This window comes from Dipteris shenzhenensis, chromosome 28, assembly GCF_047967505.1.
Source record: "Dipteris shenzhenensis isolate YYH24624 ecotype China chromosome 28, Dip_SZ_1.0, whole genome shotgun sequence".
NCBI classification, from domain to species: domain Eukaryota; kingdom Viridiplantae; phylum Streptophyta; class Polypodiopsida; order Gleicheniales; family Dipteridaceae; genus Dipteris; species Dipteris shenzhenensis.
The window spans coordinates 25,058,547-25,074,745 of NC_141623.1; the positions used below are offsets into that span (position 1 = coordinate 25,058,547).

A 16,199-nucleotide genomic window follows, 5' to 3' on the forward strand; every position below is an offset into this window, starting at 1 on the left:
TCATATTTTGTCAAAGGGAAGGCTTACGAAGCTTCTATACTTACCTACGCCTGCCATACGAAGTTGCTGAGAGAAGTCATACGAATCACTTTACCTGTTGCTCTGGCAGTCGTGTGAGTTTTTAGAAGAGCCGACTCCCTAAGCCATGCCTTTTACAAAGCTTCTTGAGATGAGACGAAGAGAGGGGACGAAGGAGGGAGGAGAGAGGAAAGGTGGAAGGAGGGAGGAGAGTGGAAAGGTGGAAGGAGGGAGGAGAGAGCCGAGAGAGGGGACGAAGGAGGGAGGAGAGAGGGAAGAGAGAGCTAATATTGATAGGATGGGAAGGAAGGAGGAGAGTGGAAGGAGAGAGGAGAGATCCAAGAGTGGAAGGAGGGAGGAGAGAGCCGAGAGAGGGGACGAAGGAGGGAGGAGAGAGGGAGGAGAGAGCTAAACTTGCATAGTCTAAAGTTTAGAGCTTTTGGGGTTTGGCGTTAAACCATCGACAGCTTCGAGAGCTGTACAATCAATATACGCTGTTAAGCACCCTGTTGATGGAGAATCAACAGTGAAAAGAGTGATGGGTAGAAGGTAAAGAGATTGATCCTCTAGACTGTGATCAAAGACCTCCACTTGCTCAGATTTCTCCATTGCACAGTTGCAGAATGAACAATAACTCCTCCTTCCAGGCATCACGATCCGAGCTTAATCAACACCCCTCCACCAATTTTGGCTTGTCGCAACCTCCACCAAAGCTTTAATGCACCTGGGTCCTCATCCCTGACTGATTCCCATTGCCATCCATCCTTATTAATAGCTCTCTCCTCCCCTTCATCAACACAAAACGGCCTTTGCAATTTCGCAAAACCAAACAAACAAACCCAATTACATAGCACGGTAGCTAGTGGCAACCCCCCTCTTCAATTCGAAATCCTGTTTGTTTTAACTTCTAACAGTTAGTTACGCTAAAATGCGTCAGCCCATATTTATAAAGTAGGGGACAGCTCTAAATGCATGACCTCAGTATTAAGTATAGATTATTACTGCGCCAGATATGAGAATCGCATGCCTACGGCCTTGATGGAGGAATCGTCGCAGCTTTGGCATTGGAGGAATCGCCGCAGCTTTGATGAAGAGCAGCCTTGGAGCTCTTACTAGAGTAATCAGATTTCTGAGTGTTCCTCCTTTGCTCTAGTCTAGAAGCATATCCAACAGAGTTATCCTCTAGAGGAGAAGCTTAATTTTTGAAATCGGATGGACAAAAAAGCTGATGTATGCACAGATTTGCGATGATGGGTCCGAACGAGTATTCATGGACTTCTCTCATATCAGGTTGTATCTAGTGTAGGCGAGTAGAGCATGCTCTCAACTACGAACGAATAATGTCCATGCTAGCAGGTATACACTCATGGTCATTGAAAGCGGGCAGCAGGAGAGATGGACATATGGAGAGGAGGTCCCATGGCAAGGGGGCAGTGGTGAAGCAGCTTGGACCTGGACTGATGGTGGTATTGGCATGATTGCTAGTAGATTCATCGATCCTTTGAGCCTTCCAAAACGCAGGTGATGGAATTTGGGCAAGGTGGAGGCGATGTAATAGTGAAGTTCTTACCTCGAAACAAAGCGGTAATAGAGGCATTGGAGTCGAGGCAAGGATGCTGAAGTGTGGTGGAAAGGCTAACCTGGTGCAAACTAATGCTACATCCCTCGATACCATCGCAAGCAAGGATGTCTCCAAAGCATCATTAGTGTGCGATCGGCCAGCGTGCATCGATGATGTACCCACTGTCTTCCTGCTAGATAGCCCACGTTGTTTTGAATGCTAGATAGCCCACGTTGTTTTGAAGGATTCTCTCCTCCATCTCTCTCCAATCATTAATCGTCCCTATAATAGCATGTGGCTTTTAAGGCTTAAGATTGTGGCATCCTGGCATAATCCAAGTTTGTGAAAGAATCTCAGCCGCCACCTTTCTCACCGTCATTCCAGCTCAATGGGTTGTAATGACGGCCACTTGGCTACTTCTCATTGTGGTGTGAGGGCATCATCGACATTGGAATTAGCTCAAACACCACCTGTTTCACAATCCTCTACCCATTCTCTACCCATTTTCAATATTTGCACTCTGGTTTCTCGTGACCACGCATCCTGATATTACTCTCTTGTCATTTTCTCCTCTTCATTCTCTCCCACCATTACTTTCTAAGTCTCTTTGGTTGCCTTCTAGCTTTGCATCACATTGCATTTCTCTCTTTCATCCCTTCTTATTTTCATGATCCGTGTTGGGTTATCATCTTTCTGCTCTCAATGCCATGTTGGATTACCATCCCTCTGCTCTCAAGATTGTCTGCATTCTCTGAGCTCCTCTGCTAACCACTTTCTCTGAGCTCCCTCTGTCTTTGGTACCTTTTGTTGTGTCATCCAAAATGGCTACAGAAGAGGCTTCTATTGAATGGCTTATTGAAGGAGTGAATCTATCACACTCTATCCCACTCAAGGATGGAAGAAGGATTGTTAGTGCACATTTCCTTCAAAGCCTTCTTCCCCATATGCACAAGCTCATCTGCCTTAAGGCAGTCATTGAAGGTGAAGCAACAATGAAGGTAAAGTTTTCATCTGAGTGGGATATTGATGGTCAAGAGCATTACGTACTGGATGCCTCCTTGACAAAAAGGTATGCTCTCATCCACAATACAATCATGGCAGCAAGTACTATTAGTGATCTTGAAGAGCCTGGTTCATCATCACATTGTGTTGCTAGTAGAGTTTACTCCGAAGAGTTTGGCAAAGAAGGAAAGAAAACCTCTCAACCATCTCATTACGTGGATCTTGAAGAGTTAAATCCCATTGAGAAGCCTGGTATGTACCACAATTCTTATAAGTCGAGGACTGATGTTGACATTGAGATGATGTAGACTTCACACATTGACCTTGAAGGCTCAAATGAGAACCATTCAAAAGATGAATGTCAGATTAGCAAAAGCATCATACCTTGGATCATGGAGAACAAGCAAGCCAATATACTCAAAACGCGGATTGCAAATATAAAGCAAAGGAAGCAAGTCACTAAATTACCAAGGGTATATAATGGAAGTATGCTATTGGAATTTCCTCCAACTTTGGAAACATCAATGGCATGAATGGCATGGAGCAAAAATTTGATGGCCACATATGGACTAAACCATCAACCACCAACATGGCTATCTCATGTACAGTAAGGCTTAGCTACTGTGTTGGCTCATTAGAATGCCATAGAATTACTTGCCCTTATTTTGCAAACAATAAGAAGTTTAACACATCCTTTTTTAAAGGCTACCTACAAAAGAAGATTGCTCTTGGACTCTTGACTGAAGAGGAGAGGAACAAGATTGTTTGTCACTATTGTCGTAAGCCTGCTTATTGCATTGATACTTGTAATTGCATAGTATATTATGTAATGCCATTTGATGAAACAATGACTAGATTGATGGTCCATGTTGGTGAACATCAGCACCCCGTGTAGCCAGGAACATCTAAGGCGATGATAGAGAAAACAAAGAAGCTTGTTGCATATGTTTTGAAGGTGGATAAAAATGCTGGACCATGCAAAGCTCAAATGAGTGCTGCCAAGGAGCTCTTGAATTCATCATTGATGAGAGGAGACAATAATGAAGGGGCAAGTGTGGGAGATATAGAGTTGACCAACTTTCTTGAGCAATTGGTACCACTAGTTGAGAATCAACGGTATGTTTGTTTTAGCTAAGCGATTTTTAGTTAACTTTAGAATGGTATAAAGACCTTCTAAATAGTTGACTTGTGATGTTACAGATTCAAACGGATTGTTGCACAAGAGAAGAAGGCAAGGTTACCTGTTGGGGAAGGTTATGACAGCCTTCTTTTACTAAAGAAAAGGTCTATGTATTCATTCTTCCATGGAAGTCGTTTTCCAGGGCAAGGCTTGCCAGATGAAAAATGTTTTGTTTTTAAAATGTCAACCAATGGTCCAGCATCTGGTGTGGATCTTTTCAATCGCATGAGAAGAGGAGGAAATGGTGATTTGAGGAATTCATGGGTACAATTTGATCACACCCATTGAGTGATTGGGTGGAGCACAATGGCATGTCATGTTTATGATCCTAGGTATAACTTCCCTCCATCCTTATGTATCCATGTTGCTATCATCAAGAGAATTGTGGTATAATATTTAATAATGTTGGCTTTGTCTACCAGTGTGCAAGAATTAATGACCATCGCCACATGTGAGATGAAAGATGAAGATGCTGCAAGCCAAATCCTATTTTGGGAGATGTTGAATGCCACAATGAAAGAATGTGGGTATCCCCCTGCAGATTTTCATGGTTTCATGTCTGATGAAGCTGGAGCAAATTGGATAGCTGTGAGAACTATTTTCAATGGGGGTCCAAACAACATAATTGTTGGGAGAGAGCACTCATGTCTCTTCCATCAGGAACAAAGCTTGCATAAGCACACAAGGAAATTCATCAAAGAGGATATGAGGAATGAGCATATCACCATGTGTGAGAATTGGAGATTATGTAAGACAAAGCAAGAAGCTACCAACCAAGCAAAGCTCATTCGGAAGTGGTGGCATGCAGGACATGTCCGTGAGGCCGACATTCCTTCAATGGACATATGGTTTAGTTGGTGGGATATGCGGATTGCCCATTGGGGGAATCTCATGAGCACGGTATGTATTTTGTAGATAAATGTAGTAAGCTAAATAAATGTAATAAGCCAATCTAATTACCTCTCTTTTTACCATAGGTAACAAAGAGTTCCTTGGAGGAGGCACACACTCCAAGGTCAAATCTAGCTGAAAGCATGCATGGTAGTTGGCTAGCAGGAGAAGGGTTTAAGACAAAGATACAATTATATGATTGTTGCATCTCGAACATGGCAAATGCCCTATTACAAAGTGCCAAACAATATGCATGTATGATTGGAAGGCATGTTGGGGATGGTCCTAACTTGGAAGCCTTGATGCAAAGAGTGGCCTCAAGGAGTACACCTTCACCAGCACAAGTTGCACAAATGGTGCATGAAATAGTTGCAGGGACACCAATGTATGAAGAACCAAGACCATTACATGGGGATAAGGTAACAGTCCAAAGAAAAAGAAGCAAGTCATCAAGTATACATTTAGAAAACACCTCACATAAGCCAGGGTATGTGATGGAGACCAGAGATCATAAGCAAAGAGGGCGGCTGAGAAAAATTAGGTTCGAGACAGAAGGTGGAGATTGGCATTCAATAAAACCGCAAGGTAATACCCAACCAGTGGATGTTAGGGCTTCCACAATGGAGCAAGGTGGAGTTCAAGGGGAGTCTACAAAAACATCATGGGAAAAACATGGCAATGTAGGGGAAGCTGAAGGAGCTCAGAATGAGACCATGCCCACAAGAGAACAAGCCCCAATGGCTCCACCTATGAGACAAGGAGGCCTTCCTAGTGGCCTCTCTATTGTTGAGGTGCCTATCCACCGTACCTTTTGGGCAATTCGAAGGACGTCCAAAAACTCTAAAGTGAAGTGTCTTGGATTCATAGATGGAAAGGTTAAGTGTAATCGATATATACAAAGCAGTTCACAAGGAGTGGTGGCACCCTGTTTCTACTCTGAACGGTGGCATCCAGGGGTAGGAGGACCAAAAGCACAATGGATGTGGTTTTGTAATGATGATATAACTCATACATGGCACCTAGATCATAATACCATGCATGTTCCTGAACGTCCATCTGTGTGGAAGGTGGATGTGGAAACAAACATCACAAGTGAGGAGATAGGCAATCTCATCAAGGCTGGTTTTAGACTGCAAATAGTGGATCAACCCCATGTAAATTGGAGGACACCAAATGTACCTCAAGGATCAGCACCGATGCCAACTAATTTTTGTGATGCACATGGAGGTTTGGCATCCATACCAAGGAATTTAGCTCAACACACATTGGTAAGTTCTAACCACAAAATGGAGGCATGGCATATCTAAGGAGGCTGCAAAAAGAATAGCTAGTGCTCAATCTATGCACGCTATTGTCATGGGAGAAATGACAGTGGAGCTTCTTCATCATAGTATTTTCCATTTGAGAACAACAAGGTCTAACAAGGCTCGGATGTCTTACGATGTGCACATCAAGAGACTGAACCCATGTGTACATGTCCAGATTTTCAAAAAAGAGAGTTGGGTCAAAAACCTTACCTGGCATGCAAACATATCTATTACATCTTCATCCGTGTATTGGGATTGGATCCAAATCAACACATGCTTATTCATCAACCAACCCTTTCCACTATGGATGTTTCATCAGTGCTTAGCCGACCTAGGATCAATCCATAGACCTGAATACAAAAAATAAACTTGGTTGGTGTTATGATAGCCCACTTTTTGATGTGATACTTTTTTTTGCTCAAAATTTGTTGTGTTGAGTCAACACAATGTTCTTAATGTGGAACATTTTACTAGTTGTTTTGGCCTTTTCAAATAATAGAACTACATGAAAATTGGCATATGCTTACTTGAAGTTTCATTAAACCTTTGTTGCCTTAGCAACAATCCATAGACTTGAATGCATAATACATATTTGCTGGTATTGTGATGGCTCATTTTTATATATGATATCATTTGTTACTGACTTGCAATATAAGTTACTTGGATTAATAGCTTTGTCTTTTTTAGTCCATAGAATTGCTAATTACTTTGGTATTTCCTAGGATAAATCCATAGATACAGGATAAGTAATTACTTTGTTATTTTTTGATTAGTAGGTCTTTTTTTATGGGACTCTAAAAAAGCTAGCAAACTTTGATAAATTTCAAAAAAAGCTCGCATTAAAAAGCTCACAATAAAATTTTCCCCAATAAAAGACAACTGGCCCATCTGTAGACAGATGCATATCATAAAGTAGCTTACGCAACCAAGCTACCTCACATGCAGCCATTGTTGCACCCCTATACTTAGCCTCTGTGCTCAAAAAGGCAATTGTAGGCTATTTCTTGCTGCTCCAAGTGGCTGCAGCACTCCCAAAATACAACACATATCCACTGGTAGATCGTCTATCAGAAATACTACTAGCCCAATCAGCATCAGTGTATCCATGCAACTGTATCTGAACCCCAATCTCATAAAATAGTCCATACTGCAATGTGGACTTCACATACCACAGTATGCATCTAGCCGCATCCAAATGCGGTTTCCTTGGAGCCTGCATAAACTGACTTACCAACCCAATAGCATAGTTCAAATCTGGCCTGATAATAGTCATATAAATCAAACTTCCTACTATGCATTTGTACATAGTAGGGTCTTTTAGAATCTCACATGCGCTTGTGCTCAGCTTCACATTCTGCTCCAAAGGAACTGAAATAGGCTTACAGCCTATCATCCCATATTTGGATAGCATGTCCAATCCATACTGCCTCTGCAAGAGCCATATCCCACTTATGGATCTAATCACCTCAATGCCCAAGAAGTAACATAGCTCTCCCAAATCCTTCATCTCAATAGCATTTTCACATGAAGGATATCTTCATCACTATCACATGTGATGATCAAATCGTCAACATAAATGATAAGCAGCATAATACCTTTCTCTACTTTTTTCACATAAAGTAAGAAATCTGCTGTGCAAATATGAAAGCCAATAGTGACAAGATATTGTCCTATCTTGTTAGCATGCTCTGGTTTCTTGCTTCAAGCCATACAAGGCTTTCTTTAACCTGCAAACAAACTCAGGATCAACAGCATGCACATAACCTAGTGGCTACTCCATGTAAACCTCTTCTTGCAAATCACCATGCAAGAAGGCATTCTTTACATCCATCTGATGTAAATACCATCCCTTTGATGCAACCATAGCAATGACTACTCTTATAGTTTCCATCCTTGCAACCAGACTGAATGTTTCTTCATAATCAATGCCATATGTCTGTGCATACCCCTTGACAACTAATCTTGCCTTGTATCTGCTCACAGAACCATTTGCATTGTGCTTCACCTTATAGACCCACTTGCAGCCAACTGCATTCTTGTCTTTCGGCAAAGGCACCAATTCCCATGTAGCATTTGCTTCCAAGGCATCCATTTCTTCATCCATGGCTTTCTTCCATTTTTCTTTTCCCATGGCTTGCTCAAAAGAAATGGGTTCTGGTCCATGTATCACTTTGACCATATATGCATAGTGAATGGCTTTAAATCCATCATATTTCAGCCTATGTATAGGATACTTAAATCTGGTAGACCTGCACAAAATAGGCTCACTACCAGGTGCTCTCAAAACATCCCTTGGCTTCCTTACTCTAGATGTAAGAACAGAAGGAATACCTAACTCATCATCAAGGCTCTGTTTTGAGCCACTGGATTCTGATCCACATAAGAGTGACCTGCATTCACATCAACCATGGGCTGATATACTTTCTCTTTTCCCTTTCATGATACTTGCATACCACTATCTGCATTGCTTTGAGGAGATTCTCTAGATCTCACTCTGCCTGTCCATGGTGAAGTACATGAACCACTGCTAGAGGACACTATAAGTCCACTAATATTTTGTAATTGATGTTGTGAATTCTGTGCAGCATTACCATTTTGTGCATCTACATCATCAATCACATTTACTGGTATATACCAACTGCTCATCTCATCAAAAACAACATCTCTGCTCATTGTAAACTTATGAGTAGAAGGGTTATAGCATCTATACCCTTTCTACTATAGAGAATAACCAATAAAGATGCACTTCTCAGCTTTTGGATCCAACTTGGATCTCAACTCATCTGGCATATGAACATAGGCAATGCAACCAAAAACTTTCAAATGAGAAATCTCTGGTTTCCTACTAGTATACCTCTCCTCTGGTATCATGCCATGTATTGCTGTAGTGGGAGTCCTATTCATTATGTAGATTGCTATAGCAACTCCTTCAGCCCAATAATAATATGGTAGGTCTTTTTCATTGAGCATGGCACGAGATACCTCTACAATATGCATGTTTTTTCTTTCTGCAAGTCCATTTTGTTGTGGGGTATGACTGCATGAATATTGCTACTTTATGCCATGCTCCTACAGGGACCTTGCAAACTCATTTGAGAGGTACTCTCCCCCTCCATCTGACCTTAGGCATTTTATTTGCAGGCCTACTTCTTTCTCAACCATAGCTTTAAAAGCTTTGAAATGCCCAAACACTTCACTTTTCTATTTCATAAAATACACCCAAATTTTTCTACGGTAGTCATCAATAAAAGTGACAAAATAATGACAGCCTCCAATAGATGCAGCTTTAGTAGTCCACACATCAGAGTGGATTAATTCCAATGGCCTCTTACTCTCTTGAACATGTTTAGGAAATGGTTTCCTTGCCTGTTTTCCAAATTGATAGGCTTCACATACCTTATGCATTTCTCCAACCTTGAACTTAGGCAATCCTGCAAAAATATTTTGGGCCTGCATTAATTTAAGTCGTTGTACATTAACATGACCAATGAGTTTATCCCAGATATCAATATCTGCAACTACACTGGTCCCATGTGCAAACAATGCTGCACTCAATTCAAGCATGTCCGCATCCAATGTAAACATCCTGCCTTCTTCTTCCCTTTTGCTATCAAGTGACCTTTATTTTTCATATCCTCAACAAAGCATCCATGAGGATTAAATCTGACCTGCAAGCCCTGAGCCTCAACCATTTGACCAATAGAATGTGTAGTATCATCACCAGTCTCCACAAATCCTGATCTTTCCATTTTGCTTGCATCCTGCATCCATTCTGCATGACCTATCATGTGGTTTGACACACCTGAGTCAACATACCACACATCATTGCTTTCTTTTGCACTTGTCATAGAATTGGTCATGTGCTGCACCATAAACAAATGCTCATTTCTGTCATCACCCTGTCTACTCGAGGATGCATAATTTCCTTGCTACAATTTTCCATTCATGATGTCATTCTGCTTTTTGTAGCAGTCTTTAGCCATATGACCCATTTTACCATAGCAGTAGCATTCAACATTGTTGTTTGCATTTTGGCCTCACTGCCATCCAGCATGACCTCTTTGGCTCCCCCTACCTCTAAAGTTACCACGTTCTCCTCCATAGCACTGGTTTTCTTGAATTTGCTACATATTTTGATTTCTGCCATAGCCTCTAGATCGGCCTGCTCTACCTCAGCCTCTGCCTCTTCCAGCATTTGAGTAGAAGATAGTTTCTTTTGAATTTCCTCCTAAAGAAGATGCACCACCATTTCTCTACTATTCAAAAATTGGAAGAGCAATCAACTCCTCAAAATCAGAAAAATCCTCACGGACGGCAATGGATGTTCGAAACTATGCATAATCCTTTCCTAGACCATTCAAGGTCATAGAAACTAAATCATCATCTTCCACTCGCGACCCAATAGAAGCAAGTGCATCTGCAATCTTCTTCACTTTCATGTGGTAGTCATTGATGCTCATATTTTCTCTCTGCACATTATGCAACTCCTGCTTGAGCTGCATTTTCCTGGCTTGCGTATTTGTGCTATACATTTTTGTCAAAGTATCCCATGCCTCCTTTGGTGTGCTTGCATCCTGAATATGCACAATCATAGAATCTGGAATACTAATAGATAGCTAGTACATAACTTTCCTGGCTCTCTCATGCTAGCCTTTAAATTCTTGCAACTCCTGTTAATTGGGAACATTAGGAATAATTGGTTCTTGTTCAGCTCTAGTAATGAACACCCAATAGCCTTTTCCCTTAAGGAAATTCATCATTCTAAACTTCCATGCCGGGAAGTTGTTCTTGTCAAGCTTTTTAGTGACTATCTGTGAAAGAGCATCAGACGCCATTACTGAACACTGCAAAAATATTCTGTCATTGCAAAAAACACAACTTCTACCTCACAAGGGCAAATGTGCAAAACTGACGAAAGTGGTATTTGACCACATAGTCACTTCCTAGTGATGATTTTGCATCAACAAGCAATAAGAATGATTCTATCACTCCCAATATCTCTACGCATAGGCATATGATGCAATTTTGGTGGCAATCTTTCACCGACCTATAGAACAGTGGTTGCACAGCAAAAACAGGGCACCTTTCTGAGTGCCTGCGAAAAACTTCCACCACCCAAACGGGCCCCGAAATGGCCTCGAATCAAAAAAATAATGTCACCAAGGGCTTTGCCTGTTCCTGCAGCATATACTGCCCTCTCGCTGCACCATGAAGGGCTCCCAATCTGAGACAGTGTACTCTTGCACTTTCTGACTGTGCTACCTACAGAGATTTGCCCCTAAAACTCGAAAAAGGAAAGCAACACTGATCCTCTTACCAATACACTGTGAACTTGGTTTGCTTTCTTGAGCTCCTTACCACAAACTGAGAGCTCTGATACCATGTGAAGAGAGTGGGAGAGAAGTAAGGAGTCTCACTTGCAGCTTTCTCACATACACAATGGGGGAATACACAGAAAGGAGGCTGAAAATAGTTTTCCTCTTCTTAGGTGTGAAAGCCAAAAAAGAACTCTCTCTAAGTACAAAAGGAATAGATGGACCCTATATGTGGGTCTCAAACCAAACTCAGCTAGCCTAGGTGGCATACTAACTGAGCCACTAACTAGAGTACATAAAGATAGCTGTCATCCAGCTATTATTCATGGGCAGTGTACCAACCGCATCTGCAGCTAACAAGTCGGTGACATAACTGCACAATAGTCACCCTGGCATATCACGAGTGGAGCTCGATATCTCAACATGGGTCTCTGTGTCTTATGACAGTGTGGAGAGTGTTTTGAGCTAAGTGCTAAGGTGTCTATGAAGGAGGTGCAATGTTTCCTAGGAACCTACCCATCCGACCTAATCATCCTCTTCACACTCCTTGATATATATCAGTTCACATCATGTTGAGCTCCAAGATCTTCTTTCTACAATGTATTGCTGTTCTCTTTGGCGCAGACCAGCTTGCTGAGATTATGGCCTCCACTGATCCTTTCCTTCTCCCTATGCTTGAGTACAACATCACTTGGGATGTTACCATCTTCATTCTCATATAAGGGAGGATAGTATGGTGTGGTCTCTTGGTATAAAAGCTTCTTTTTAATGTCCCTTTCCCAGTGATGAATATATCTATCACTCAATTCGAAAGCAATAGGAAGTGAATGATGGGATATCTCAAGGTGTATGCCCCAAGCACACCTTGTTTCCTATGTGTGTGTACTAGAGGCACAGTTGGGTGCCCATAAGAACTATTAGGTGGTGGTAGAAGCCACATAGGATGATTGAGAGAATCTAGGAGCTGATTGAGGAGATGATTGTGGAACTCATAGGTCATCAGTGATGTTAGTGATCATGTAAGAGGTGCCTACTTAAGGACCTCACCTTTCTTCATTCCATAAGCAAGAATTCTCAGTTTGTGTTCACTCCATGCTTTCCTTTCAGTTCAGCAACATGGTATTAGAGCCCTTTGATCATCCTTGAGTCCATTTGTGCCACATCATCTTCTTTCTCCATCTTCCTCTTCTTCATCTTCACCATTTCTTCCCTTTCTTCCCAAATTTAGCTAGAGCTTGTTCTCCCTTGTTTCTATGCCATTCTCCAAGCCCTTCCTACTAGAGATACCTCTCAAATGGGCAAACCTTCACCTGCAAGGAATTGAAGAAAAGACGTCGCTGCTGGTCGCCATTCCCTAAATAGTGCATTTTTTTGTCATTTTTCTGTTGCAAAATACTCCCTGCCTGCTACACCACTGCTTGAGCCCTCTTAGGAGTAGATGGGCGACCTTAAGAAGAACATTTTGAGTCACATTGCAGCCCATTTGGTTCAGTAATGAAGGAGAAAACGTCAAAACATAGGTTTAGCCTGTAGCAACTCCCTCGGACAAAATAGCATGCCATTTCACCCAACCTCTGTGTTGGATCTTGTCCTTAGTGAGAGCTTTCTTTTGCTCTAGAAAGCCCCTTGAGTGCTTCACTCTGTCCAATTTAGGCCTCAAGCCTCGAACTGCTCAATTTGGGGATAACTGTGATTTCTCTTTCCACTTGCAACTATCTCCAGAGGTTTCATGATAGAAAGTTCTGAAATTATATCAGTTATCTTTTTTCTTTAGGATGTTTGATCATTGGATGTGATCTAGAGCACATTTGAGTTGCATCTTTGGAGCACCTTCCTGCAGTTTGTCAGTTTTACAAGCATATGCATAAAAAAATTGTGATCAAAGGTCAACATTTCTTCAAAGATTTGACTGTCAAAGCTGCATTTATTATTGCTTGACTATATCAAATTAGTTTGACAGATATCTACCATCTCATGGCACCTTCATTTGACTCCAAGTACAAGAAAAAGATGAAGGTCAGATACCTAAGATATGCTTCTCTACACAACTATGGAGATGACAAGATAATTGTTCTCTCAAAGGATATGATTTTCAGATCCACTTGTTATTTTATCATGGTACCATCTTATAAGGCACTAGACACTGCCCATTTTGGGTTAGACACTCTCATGGCTTGCTTATGCAAAATATGTGGAAATCTAAATCATAAAGCAATGTCTTGTTATGATACAATGGAAGAGAATTCCAACATCGCTTCCTTGCTACAGATTGCCAAGATAATGGTTGCTAAGAAGGAGGCAACTACAAAGCCAAAGACTGCCAATCTACTTTTAGTTGATGTGCCTCCACAAGATGAGGCATCCTATGAAGATTATGCTTTTTGAATCATCTCCATATATGCTCCAGATCTCCCTTTTTAAACACCTCTGGTCACCATATGATGTAGGCCATGTGTATGTGTTTTGCTCCATGGTACCTCCTACAGACATTGTGTGCATGTACATGCAGGGGAGATAACCATTCGAAGGTCTTTTGTATCCCTTTTGTTTACTTCACACCCTTGGGAACCCAATCAGTGATGAAATAAACAAATTTGTACAATCATTTTGGGAGGCTGAGATGCATATTTCCCTTAACAAGAAGGATGTGTACCAAGAAAGATCATAGCAACATCTCTTCCTCTTTGAGTAGCATCATCCAACCTTTTTATTTCAAATCTTCAACTCAGTTTAATAAAAAATTTTCATCCCACATTATGGTCCTTGGCATGTCAAAGGACACTATCTAGTCACATAGTTGAGAAAACATCACTTCAATCACTTTGAAAATATTATAATATTGCATATACATTGAGAGATATGAAATCCCACAACTAATCCACAAATCCACAATTCTTAAGTGAATGAATTGTTTGCCATTCTTATTGACTTGTAATAATAATAATAGAAGCAAACCACCGCTCTAGTGCCAAGTTATATTCCTAGTGTGCAACCAACCACTGTGCTAGCGCAACCAACAATGGCAGTGGTGGCAGTTAAGTTGACATACTAGTAATAATAGAAGCAAAAGAACCACACCGATGGAAATTAATATTCTAGTGTTAAGCCAACCTCGAGATGCAACCAACCAGTGCTATACTAGAACGAATCGCATTCTTGCAAAGTGTTATCTTAAAACATATAGAGTGCCCAAGTAAACTTTAGAGAACATTAATAATTCAATAGATTACATACAAATTACATAGATCAGATCTCAAAGACTCCTTTCCTTTAGGGGTCTGGTTCACATTGCTTTGAGCAGGTCGCCTTTTTGAGCTCTTTGATTGTAGGCTCGGCCCTCATTTCTCCTTTTCTGAAGGGAATTGGTTTCTCCCTTCAGGGGCCTAGCCCTTTTCTTCATGTCACTTCCTCTTTCCTTGCTTTGAGCTCCTTGGTTGTAGGCTTAGTCCTTCTTACTCCTTTCTTGAAGGGGACTAGTTCCTTCCTTCAAGCTCCTTTTCTTCACAGTCAGGGGCCTTCTTCAATTCAGGCTCCTTGTCTTTCGCAAATTGTACCTGAATGGCAAATTGGAAGCTCGTGCACAACCCTATCGTAATCTTTTTGTAGGGTCTTCTAGCTTAATCTTTGAACGTCCAAAAGTGTTTCCAGAAGACAACCCCACTATGGCTATTGCAACTTGCTCCACTGTGGCTACTCTTTCCATCCTTCATTGCCTCGAGAGTTGCCTCATTGTCTTCTCCATTGTGGATTACTCTCTGCCCCATCCTTCCTAGCCTTGAAGCTCTTTCATAGCTTTTGTATCACTGCTCCAGTTTTTTCATTCTCCCTTTTAATTCCTCCATCATCTGGTCTTTTTCAATGTTCAACATGTCCTAAATGTTGTAGAGCCATTTTTAAAGAGCCTTCTTTTTGGCTCTTTGATCTTCAAGATCCTTTCACATCATTGCGCTTCTCTGCTTCTTCTCTTCTATGCCTTTCCATGTCCACCATTTTTGTGGCGGCCTTAGCTTACTCTCGTGCTTGTTAGATATCAATGCTCCACTCTCGTATAACCATGCGAGAACCAGCTAACTCTACTTATAAGCCCCCCATATGAGGAGAAGGCATTTGAGTAGCTCGGTTATCTGGTAGGTCCTAGTTTGGACACCAAATGGGGGCCATGTGTGGCCTAATGGCTGGACGGCTTCAGATAGAGTTGGCACACTACCAACTAGGCTACATGCAAGTGCAGAAAGGCATCCCATGACTAGCGGCACTGAGCGTAGATGCAGCATTTCATGGGGCAGCCCATTCTCGTGTTGCGAGGCCCATTTGGAGCCCCAGATGATCTTGGATGGCTCTATTTTGTATACCGGTTCTATCGTGTGGTTAATGGCCTATCGGGACGGATCCCCAATTGGCCATTTTGGGTGGACTGGGTCGGTGACCCAATTGGGTCTAACTGACTACTTGTGGTGGCTATATAAGAGCAAGCCTGTGAAGCCCATATCATCACTAGCTACAGCAACCCTAATTCCTTAGCATCCAGCCTTCGTCTTCTACTATTTCCAGCTCGCCATTGTATCAATTTTATAGTAATCAAAATTTTGATTCTCCATATTATCTATTTTTCTCTCTTGCGTACGAGATCCTGTTATCTGTTGAGCACAGACGCTATATTGTTTTCTTACATAGTATCAGAGCCTAGACTCTAGCAAGAAGATTTGATAGTGTGTTTTCGTTTGCGAGTAGATTGTGAGAGATGGCCCAGCCCACAAGACTGCGAATCCCACCGTTCGGCGAAAGCAAAAAGTCGGATGGCACTAACTATCCACTGTGGAAGTTCAAGATGAAGATCGTCCTAAGTGCATGTACAAGCTTTGGGATACTGCTACTAGGGTGGACATGAAGTCAATGCAGCACAACAGATAGTACCAATTGCAGAT

At 41.7% G+C, this 16,199-nt stretch overlaps 1 pseudogene; it reads left to right on the forward strand.

Annotated features, from left to right (window-relative positions):
- The first annotated feature begins 3,869 nt into the window (after nt 1-3,869).
- Nucleotides 3,870-5,612, forward strand: LOC147883366 (uncharacterized; annotated as a pseudogene).
- The last annotated feature ends 10,587 nt before the right edge of the window (nt 5,613-16,199 follow it).